General features: G+C 43.9%; 1 long non-coding RNA gene across 1 annotated transcript in view; it reads left to right on the top strand.

Moving 5' to 3' along the window:
• The first annotated feature begins 1339 nt into the window (after positions 1–1339).
• The window catches only part of LOC101177288, a 133745-nt gene continuing 123529 nt past the window's right edge, over positions 1340–11555 (top strand). The window contains exon 1 of the long non-coding RNA XR_001115887.1: positions 1340–1937. This is a non-coding gene — a long non-coding RNA (uncharacterized LOC101177288). The remainder of the gene's footprint in view (positions 1938–11555) is intronic.

Genomic DNA, 11555 nt, shown 5'->3' with positions numbered 1-11555 from the left:
CTCCGGCACCCCAGAGGGAGCTCATCCCCACATCAAGCCCAGAAGGCGCCGGCCAACCGCGGAGAGTGCGCCAAGCCCGCGCCCTCCCGGAACCTGAGCCGGCTCGGCTCGCGAGCGCAGCGCGCAGCCGCAGCTGCCGCCCGCGTCTCTCCCTCCACACCTCCCCGCCAGCAGAGGGAGCCGGCTCTGGCCTCGGCCAGCCCCAGAGAGAGGCCCCCACAGCGCAGCCGCGGGCTGAGAAGGGCTCCTCCAGCGCGGCCAGAGCGGACGCTGAGGACGAGGAGGCGCTGAGAGCGAGCCTGGGCTGCTAGCACGTTGTCACCTTTCACTTGGAGGTAGGGCCTCGTAGTAGGAGAGGTGGAGAGAGACATTGATGAGGAGGGAGAACCTGAGTTTAGGCCAGGATTCCAACCGTCCATTGCAAAAGAAAATGTTCCTGCTGAATAATAAGGGGGAAACTTGACCAGGCAGGGCCTGGAAATTCAGATGGAAGCTCGAGGTTATGAGAGGCCAGCGTTTCGGGTGCCGTCCAGGTGACTAGGCCTCTAGAGGTTCTTAGAGAAAGCATCCTGTGTGGTACTCAGTCCGGGAAACACTGCATACTGTCTTCTCCTTGTGGAGATTCACAATTAATACAAACACATTAAAGGCTCAGAGAAGTCCTGCAGTAAAGAACATTTCCAATACAACCCTGTATTTCCAGCACAGATGGCCACAAAGCCACTTTTGTTGGAAGACTCGCCAAGGCAGGACATTTATAATATTTTGTGAAAGAAGAATTATTTTATTTAAAAAAATAGAGACAGGATCTTGCCATGTTGCCCAGGCTTGTCTCGAACTCCTGGACTCAAGAATTCCTCCTCGGCCTCTCAAAGTCCTGGGATTACGGACATAAGCCACCGCACCCCGCCAGGAAGAATTCTTTGGGAAGCACTAGCACTCTGGAATGCTTTACTATAGATATGAATGAGTGATTTTTTTTTTTTAAATACAAAAGTCATATTAGTATTAATTAGTTTTGGTGCATTTTAGAAAATACACATTTTAGAAAGCTTGCCCTGATAACGGTTGGAAAACACGCTGGAGGAGGTACCATGATAGCAAGTGCTACAGAGGGAGAGGCGTAACTGGGTTCAAATTTGCCGCTCGCTGCCTGTGAGTCAAGCCTCACAGGTTTGCATGGTTTGATTAAAATATGGCTTTAAAGATCTTGGCACAAAGCCTAGCACATGGTAAGCACTCACTGTATGGAAGCTATTATATTATTTTCATTTTATTATGATAAATTGGGGCCGACTAGGTCAAGTCATCAAAGTTTGGCCCACCTATGGGATTTGTAGACTTTTGCAGAGCTGTGCCTCCTTCCCTCCCCAGACAAAAATCCATCACGTCAGCAGTTGCAGGGCATCCTGGTTCCCTCTCTGAATGAACTGTTAAATGACTAAGCTGGCTCCCAGCAGAGGCAGAGCCCAGCACTATGCGGCCTGTAATCTGTCAGATGATACAGCAACAGGCCCAGTGAGGGGCCCGACACACGCCCCAGGAGAGAGGAGTCTGTCACTGCATGTGACGTGGAAGACGCCGAAGAGGTGAGGGACGCACCATATGCTGCGGGCCTGCCAAGGGAGAATAAACAGCACCGAAGCCTGGCACAGAGCTCTGGCTGCAACGTCCACCATGATGGGTCAGGCACTCTCATGGTGTCCTCCTGGATACAGGCTTTTGCTTTTGTTTTTAATTTTGGAACAATGAAGCCGAAAGTGAGGAGTGAGGACAAGGAGAAGACCCATTTGCTCCTGTTCATTCAAACAGCTTCTCTTCATTTTGAAATTGGCAAGAGGCAGTGCGGGGCTGTGGCCGGTCCTGTACACCACCTGTTGCCTCCCAAGTCACTGTGCCTCTCTGGCTTTCTTTACCCACGTCCTGTAAATTGCCAGGTAAGCACAGTCCCCTGGGTAGGGGATAAGGGGCATATGTTTTTACAAAGGAGGTTTTTAAGGGGCAGGAGGGGGCAGGCATATTTGGCGTGTAGAACAGTTGAACTCCATCTCTTTGTTCTCGAGATGTTTTGCTAATCCTGCTGCTGTCAGAGTGAGTGTAGAATTGGTCTTTCAAATGGGACAATTTTAAGGTTGAAAGAATATGCTATTTAGTCATATTACATTGGGACAATGAACTTAGATCAAGTGTCCCAGGCAAACCAGAGTGTATGGCCCCTGTTATGTGCTGAATTATGCCACCTTCACCCAAATTCATATGTTGCTGTCCCAATCCTTAGTACTTTAGAGTATGTCTCTATTTGGAATAAGGCCTTTAAAGAGGTGATTAAGTTAAAATGAGGCTAAGGTGGACCCTAATCCAATCTGACTGGTGTCCTTGTACAAAGAGGCAATTTGGACGCACAGAGATACCAGGGATGTGTGCACCATGTGAAGACCCAGCCAGAAGGTTAGCATTTGCAGGCCAAGGAGAGAAGCCTCAGGAAAAAACCAGCCTTGCTGATATCTTGATCTTGAACTTCCAGCCTCCAGAGCTGTGAGAAATAAAGGTGTATTGGTTAGGCCCCATCCAGTTTGTGGTATTTTGTTATGACAGCACTAGCTGACTAATACAATCACCTATTTTCTTCGACTTTCCTTATCTGTAAAAATGGAGGGAATCACGCCTACTACTCTGGATTAAATTAGGTAATATATACAATGACTGGCACATTGCACAGTACTATAATGCAATTTGTATGCACCTTGGCAGACATATGTCTACTTAAGGCTACATCCTGAAAGTTCTTAGTTCTACCAATTCCTAGCAATGCACTGGGATTTGATTATAATACAGACAGTAAGTATCCATCAATCCCATATAGCTCTTGAAAATGATAGGCAGCTTGAAGGATTTTTTCTTCTAGGGTTTTTATGGTTTTGGGTTTTATATTTAAGTCTTTAATCCATCTTGACTTAATTTTTGTATAAGATGTAAGGAAAGGGTCCAGTTTCTGTTTTCTGTGTATGGCTAGCCAGTTTTCCCAGCACCATTTATTAAATAGGTAATCCTTTCCCCGTTGCTTGTTTTTGTCAGATTTGTCAAAGATCAGATGGTTGTAGATATGTGGTGTTATTCCTGAGGTGTCTGTTCTGTTCCATTGGTCTACATATCTGTTTTGGTACCAGTACCATGCTGCTTTGGTTACTGTAGCCTTGTGGGTATAGTTTGAAGTCAGGTAGTGCAATGCCTCCAGCTTTGTTCTTTTTGCTTAGGATTGTCTTGGCGATAGGGGCTCTTTTTTGGTTCCATATGAAATTTAAAGTAGTTTTTTTCTAATTCTGCAACAAAAGTCACTGGTAGCTTGATGGGAATTGCATTGAATCTGTAAATTACTTTGGGCCATGTGGCCACTTTCACAATATTGATTCTTCCTATTCATGAGCATGGAATGTTTTTCCATTTGTGTCCTCTTATTTCCTTGAGCAGTGGTTTGTAGTTCTTCTTGAAGAGGTCCTTCACATCCCTTGAAGGGTTTTTTAACTTCAAATTTAAGGTAGAAAAAGAGATTATTTGTGAATGATTAAACTCAAACTCTGAAATGTGCACTAGAAATGCAGTTTACTACAATAAGGTTAATTTGAATATAATCCCAGGCAGAGAATATTCAGTGAAGCATGGTGGCGTTCTGACAGGCTTTCCTGGTCAAGGCTGCCAGGCCATGGTTTCTGGTTGGGGCTCATCCGCATGACTCATCTCCTTGCATTGCCTACCTTCCCCTGAGCCTCTCCTTAACCCCACCCACCTGTGGCGAGATCTTTCCTTTCTGTATCCTGACTCTGGTGACTCTCTGGATGTTTTCAGCTTCTGACTGCCATACCTCAGAGCTCAGTCTGTGATTGAGTTTGGCAGGTTCTCAGAAAACATCTCCACCTTCCACCCTCCATTGGTGGAGGATGGGGGCTCCTTACCATAGGACAGGGAGGGGGCTTTCTCTCCACTTGGGCTGGGTTCTCTGCATCTCTGCCCTCTGGCATGGGTGCTCTCAGTTCTGTCTCCTTGGGACCCATGGATATTTTCTGCATGGAACTTGCATGGGGAGAACACTGGCAGAGGCATCCCGCACATCCCTCCTGGCTAGAGGCCTCAGGAAGATCTTGGGGCCATTGCCTACCAAACCAACATCAGGAAGAAAGCTCCACTGAGCAGTGCCTAGGCAGCAGCAGGCGCTCAGCACATGGTGGCATTTTCTCCCAGGCAGCTTTCCTGGGAATTACTCCAAGGCTGTCAACCTTCACTTTTCTGGTCTGAGAAAGAAATAAGGCATTGCTCTTCCTTGTGAAATGTGTAAGGAAATCTGCAGGGACTCACAGAGGCCATCTTCAGACACTCATGTGACCAATATGCTTTGAGCCTTAGCTCATGGCCCAGGAGTGTTTAGGGTGCATCAGGTCCACCAGAGGGGCAGCAAGGACAAGGCAATGGTCAAGCTAAGGCCTGAAGACTTGGGCCTGGGTTCAAGTTCTTCTTGCCCCTCATTGGTTTTCTCCTCTAGGCTTTGATTTTATGTTCATCAGGTTGAGTCTTTTTGACACCTCCTGTTCCTGCAGCTGGAACATGCTGTAGTCATGTGATCAGTTTCCTGCCCTTTAGGGGGCTGCTGATTATTTTAGAGAAAGGCCTTATTAAAAGAACCAATTCTGTTAAGCCATTCCACAAAGTCATGTTGGACCCCCTATTTGTCAGAAACTCATTCTTCTTTTCTTTTTTCTTTTTTTGAGATAGAGTCTCATTCTGTTGCCTAGGCTGGAGTGCAGTGGTGTGATCTCTGCTGACTGCAACCTCCACCTTCCAGGTTCAAGCAATTCTCCTGCCTTAGCCCCCTGAGTAGCTGGGATTACAGGCTACTGTAAAAAAACCACCAGGCCTGGCTTTTTAAAAAATTTTTAATTATTTTTTAGTAGAGACGAGGTTTCACCATGTTGACCAGTCTGGTCGCAAACTCTTTACCTCAGGTGATTCGGTAGCCTTGGCCTCCCTAAGTGCTGGGATTACAGGCGTGAGCCACTGAGCCCCGTCCAGATACTCATTTTTCATTCATTTATTCCTTTATTTATTCATGTATTCATCAGATTTTTAAAAATGGTGTGCCTGGTAATAGTTATAGTCGCTGGGGATTCAGCAAAGAACAAAACAAAGCCTTTACCCTTATCAGAGGGAGCAAGATATTAAAGTTTAGGGTTAACCAAATATTACTCATTAGAGTTGATGCATGCTATGGGGAGGCCTGGGTGAATTGCAAATGTATGTAGGAGAGCCTGCACCCAGCTCTGTAATGTGAGCAGAGACCTGTTGGGATAAGGGGGTGAGTTTGCCAGAGTGCTGGAACAAGAGCATTCTAAGCAGGGCAACAGTAAGGGCAACGCAGGTGAGGAATGAATGTGTCATGCTCAGGACGCATGTGGCACTCAGAGTGACTGGTCAGAGGGGGCCAGCAGGTGAGGTCCAGGATGAGAGGTCAGAGGGGCAACAAGTGGCTGGACCAGGCAGGGCCTTGGGCAAGTGAAAGGACTTTGACCGTCACTCTGTGTGACATAAGTCGAGGTCTGACTTACATTTTGAAAGGATCACTTTGGCCAGGTGCAGTGTAATCCCAGCACTTTGGAAGGCCAAGGTGGGAGGATGGCTTGAGCACAGGAGTTCAAGACCAGCCTGGGGAACATGGCAAGACCCCATCTGTATTAAAAAAAAATTAACTGGGTCTAGTGGAACACATCTGTAATCCCAGCTCCTCAGGAGGCTGAGATGGATTACTTAAGCCCAAGAGGTCAAGCTTTCCAGACTGGAGTGCAATGGCATGATTATAGCTCACTGAAGCCTTGACCTCTTGGGCTCAAAATTCCATCTCCAAAAAAAGAATAAAATAAAATAAAAAATAATAAAAAGCAATAAACTAAAAGGATCAGTTTGATTTCTGTGTAGACTATAGTCAGTGGTGAAGGTAGGGGAGTGGGAGTTGCACAAGGAGACTGGTTAGAAAGCTATGGCAATGGTCCAAGTGAGAAGATAGCTCCTGGATGGGCTTTGTTTTGGTTCACCTACGTTGAATGAAATGGCTAAACAGATACACCCCAAGCTGCCTGCTGACGGGGCGTGTTTAGCAGTGTAGTACTGGTGGGGTTGTGCCACGTGGGAAATGATCCTGGTTAGACAGTGAGCCAGAGAAACCCACATCAGTTTCCATCGAGTTTCTGCCATACCCCAGGAACTTTCCATACCTTATGGCCAACTATCATAACAACATCTCAAGATATATTATTGCTTCCAACGTATGAATGAAGAAACTGAGGCCCAAAGAAGGTACACCACCGGTCCAAGGCTACACAGCCAGGACTTGGCACAACCAGGCTCTCCCTTAAATCCATCTGTCTTCAGATCTGCTGTTTATTCGCTCTGCCATAAAGCATCTTGCACTTCCCTTTTTTTCATATGGATCCTTGAGATGTAGCACCTTTTGGGACTTGAAAATTTTAACAGTTAAAAAAAAAATTCCATAAGCCATCTCTGCATCTCCTGTAAGTTTCTGGCACGTGACTGCCCCTTCTGCCCATATTCACCAAAAAAAATATACTGAATCCCTACTGAGAGACTGATCTGAAACTTCCATATCCTTCTAGAAGTCTAAAGCTTATGTTTCTATTGGAAAATGTGGTGCGAATAACCCCAAAAAAAAACACCTTAAACTCTGATGTCATGGTTAAAAATGTAGAGAAAGCAAATACATACAAAAATACTTAAAGAACTTACTTTTTGAATCTTGTCTTTCACTAGATCAAATTTAATGTAAGAATTATTTTTTGCAATTTAATGTAATAATTATTTTTTGATCACATTTAAAGTAAAATTGTCCACATCAGCTGACTATGTTATTTCTTTAGAAAAATAAATGAACACCCTAATCGTTTAATACAAGGAAAATGTACTGAATGACCCATATTTTCTTCAGGCCAGGTCTTCCTCAGTCAAGTGAAGCCAAGAAATGAGATGGTTATCTGGATAACTAGAACAAGTCCTATTTTTACCCTCAATCATTGATGGGATTAAAGACAAAGCATTTTTTAAAAATAGTTTTTGTGAATTACCCAAGTAAATTTTATGTTTTTAATATTAGTTTTGGGACCTGAAAGCACACAAAATTGCTCTGTTCTTCAGGTATTTTTGTGCTAAGATTTATCCAAATTAGTCTAAGCCTTTGCTGGAGGCTGTCAGTCTTTTTATCAATCTCAGAAAAACTTCATTGACTGTTGGAGACAATGTGGCGGGAATTGTAAGCAGGATCTCTGTGAAGATCAGGGTGGAGGTCTGGCTCCTCCACCTGGATCTTACCTGAACCTAACCTGGTCCAGGTGCTGCAGCACCTTTGTGACTTCCAGCATGTGTTTTGATTCAGTGTTCAGCCTGCAACAACATCGGGAAAGAACAAAGAGCTGTTTGCTCCTCGGGCCCTGGTTGCTGACCAGGAAAGGGTGTGGTTTGTCAATTGGATGTGGACAGGGCACCAGCAGGCGGGAACAGGGTCAGCTGTGAAGGTGGACAGTTGCAGCCAGACCTTCAGCGTCATTGACAGAACAAAGTCCTTGAGACGAGACTCCTTCTTCCCTCCTGGAAATGTTCTGCCAGTGCATCGAGTGTGGAGTGTGGTTCTCCTCTAACTTCTCAGGTTTCCCTCACATTTTTGTGCTGTGTCCTCCAGCCCCCCTCCACCACGGGCTTAGGTAGAGAGTTCCAGAACATCTTTAACATCAGGCTCTGTTTTTAGGCAAGGTATTATGCATTTCCCTTCTCTCTCTTCCTTGAAAAGCATCATATGGTTTTCATCATAAAGTTGAAATGCACAATAACCATGTATCTTTTTTAAGTTCTGATTATCTCAAATACAGGAAAATTTCCTGTAGACTTGCATTCAAGGTCTAGTCCCTGCACCAGCAGCATGGGTGCCCCCAGAAACTCTTATGATCTCTCAGGCCCCACACCTGAACTACTCATCAAAATATGCATTTTGACACGTTTCCCAAGGATCCTTTTAAGGCATGAGAGGGGCTGTCACTAAGTACAGTACATCTGATCCTGGAGGTGGCCGTGTGAACTTGCTGTGTTAAACTATTTAATGTCTGTTGCCTCAGCTTCCTCATCGATAGCCTGGGGACAGGAAAGGCTGGATGAGGGGAGGAGTGCCCAGTGCCCTGCCTGGTGTTTGGTGGGGAGCAGGGGTCATGGATACCTGGGCTCTTTCCCTGCATGGTGGTTGCAGTGCCCACTGGGAGTTGGGAGTATAGCAATAGTCAGCCTGGATCACGTGGGGACATGGAACGGCAGCCATGGAGAAACAGCTCGGGAAACGCAGCCAGCCCTGACTTAGAGGGATCGGCAGGCTCTGCTGTGATGCCAACCACCTGCCACGCTCAGCCCACCCCCCCCATCATGGAGCGTGCTGCATCCAAGTGCCAATCAGCTGCAACAAACCCCAGTGGGCCCCAACAACAGGTGTCTCATTAAACATCTCTCACCCTCCCAGGCTTACCCACTGACAGGCACCAAACTCACACTCAATCACCGCCTAATCACAGCCAAACTCCATTAACAAGTCATACTAATTACCAACTTCTAACAGTGTCTCTGGTTTGGAGGCAAAACACCTTATTCTTTTTAGATGAAAACTGGCTTGTGATCCTTCAGAAAGACCCATAATTAGGTCCTTTAAAAATGAGGGTCAAGGGAGGAGTCAGGGGAAAAGTTGATAGACCCAAGGTGGCTACGGTCCTGAAAGTGCACAATGCGTAGCTCTGTTTATTTTAACTTTGTGCCTGCTGGGTGGCCCACAAGGGTCCAATTAGCTTGTTACAGATGCTTTTATTGGTTCCATCCTCTTGTCTCCTCCTTCCTTCCTTTTTTCCCCTTTTCTGTTGTTTTTTCTTTAATTTTTCCCTAGGAGGGATAAACTTGTAGCACAGATTGCAGGCCTGCAGGCATCCAAAGATCAACAACTAGTTTTCTATGATCGAACCCCCTGTGAACCATGAACACTCATTTGCAGAATTCCTAATGCATCGGATGAGGCAGGGTGGGGCTTGAGTGGCTGCAACAGGGTCTGGTACAATTTTGAAATGGCCAGAAGGTAGACATTCTTCTCTGAATGGGTGCAACTTTGTAGACTGGCTTTTTTTTTTATTTCTTTGCCTTTTAAAAATTTTATTTTGGATCATAATAAAATTATTACTATTATTATTACTTGCATTGCCTCTTCTATCATAAGTCATTCCATTTTTTTTATTTGAAAGGGATCTTGCTTTTAGAGCTTATACTGGGTACAGAATATCTTTTGCCAGCCAAATATAACAAATAAACTAAAAAAAAAAATTCCTGATTAACTTGGATTTGCTCAGGTACTCAGCCCCTGGAGGGTGTTTCTCTGATGTCCAGGTCAGGGCAGCCAGCACTAGCAATAGTGAGAGGGATTAAAGCGAGAAGCAACCCTGCAATAAAATATGACATGGTTACCTTTCACCCCAATCTTCCATTGTCAAATGAGGGGTTATGTAGTCCAAATATTTGAATTCATCCCACCTTTAACTCAAGCATTTGAGATAGAATCAAATTATGTTTTGAAATATGTGATTTCTATATTCCCTAATGGACATGTGAGAATAGTTTTAAGGGCTCTGATTTATATGAAGTTTATTTTTCTTTCTAAATTTCTTCTCTAAAAATCCTTGAAGTATCCAAGATTCCATCCAGCAAGTTTATCAGATTTAGTTTCTGAGATGGGAGACAGGATTTGCCGACATTCACTGATGATGAAGACCTGGAATTCTATGGGGATTATGGAGTGTTTTGGATGCTGATGATATATAAATAACTGTAGGAGGGCATAGAAAAAAGCATGGTCTTTAAAGGCAGATGAACTTGATCCACACTTGCCATACTAGCTTATCTAAGGGTTAGACTCCTTTCCCAGAACACTGGGATAATATTTACCTCACAATGCCTTGAAAATAAGAAGACATAATGAATATGAATGTTCTTAGCCAGTGCAGCTATGCAGTGGGTGCTCCATTATACTCCTTGCCAGTTCCTTCTTCTTTTCTGTAGCCAGAGCCCCTCCTTTAGAAGCTCCCAGAGCAGGACAAGCTTGGTAAGCAGCAGCTTCTAAACCCTGGACTGAGCTGTAGTGGCATTAGTGTTGGGAGCCAGGAGTCTGGAGTCATGGCTCACCAGATTTGGCTGCCACTCTTAGGGCCTTAGATGGAGTGGCGGAGAAGCAGGAAGCCTAACCCAGGGATGGAAAATCCAGATTGGTGAATTTCTACTGAAACCCGATGCTTTGAAGACCTTAGAGGCAGTCATTAGCCTGTGATCCTGTAGGAGGGATCTGGCCACTCCTTTGGCCACCTCCCTGAAATGTTTTCTAATATGTACACTTGGGGGCTTCTTTCTGGGGAATGCATCGCTGAGTTGATCACATAAGTCTATAGGAAAATAGAATTTCTCTAACAGAGAATCACTGTAGAGCCATTTTTCAAAAATGAATTCCTTTTTCGTATTCCTTCATAGACCCTCATGAAAAGCAGTAAAGTTGGATGTATCTACATGTAACAAAATGTTCAAATGCTGGAGCTCTGCTCAAAGTGCTTTTCTTTTCAAAGTATGAGCATGTTCATGGTATTATTAACTCCAAGAAGCTGATTGGGACAATGGCATGATAGGACCTCCTCTCATCATTTGCAGTATCAGAACTGCGATAATAAACATTTTACTAGAAGGAACTGGAAAAAATGTACATTCCGTATGTCTCCATGTGCATATTGTAACTTTCCAGTTACATTTCAAAAACGACAAACTTATCTGGCAGTACTAAGTGTTAGGTAATATTAAATGTACATTTATTTTTGTATCCTGTCCTGATGGATTTCTTTCAGTCTCCACAGACACTGGGCAGCTGATACAGAATTGTTCAAGTAAGTTTAATTCGGTATTTTATGTATATATATATATACACACACACACACATATATATATAGTTTAATATAAGTCCAAATAAATGACGTCATATGTTTAGCAAGTTACAATTTTTGAGTTTTATGCAAACAGGTAACAAAGGCTCTCACCTACATACTTCTTGGTGTTAAGTAAGTGTTCTCATGCTCATAACCTAGTTGCTGGGTTAAATTGCCATTTTATAGCAATTTTTGTTTAGATGCCTAACCCCTGTATAGAAATAGCAGATACAGTATAGCTAGAGAAAAACTCACAGGTTTGGGTGCCAGTGACCTGGGTTGAAGACAATATTATGAACAATTTAATGAAAATAAATTTGAGAACTTAGATTCTTAGTTGTCAACTTTTTTGAAAGTGACAAATTAACAATGACCACACAAGAATGGCTTTACATATACTAAAGAAATGTAATTTGTAGTTTAAAACATTCTCAGAAAAAAAAAAACCAGTTGGCTTTACTAGTAAATTTTACTAAGCATTTTTGAAAATAATTTTTTTACAAAAGTCTAAAAGAAAATTGA

The sequence above is a fragment of the Nomascus leucogenys genome, chromosome 6 (assembly GCF_006542625.1).
Source record: "Nomascus leucogenys isolate Asia chromosome 6, Asia_NLE_v1, whole genome shotgun sequence".
Taxonomy (NCBI): Eukaryota; Metazoa; Chordata; class Mammalia; order Primates; family Hylobatidae; genus Nomascus; species Nomascus leucogenys.
The sequence above is the reverse complement of the archived record's forward strand: the minus strand, read 5'-3'. Positions and strand labels throughout refer to the sequence as shown.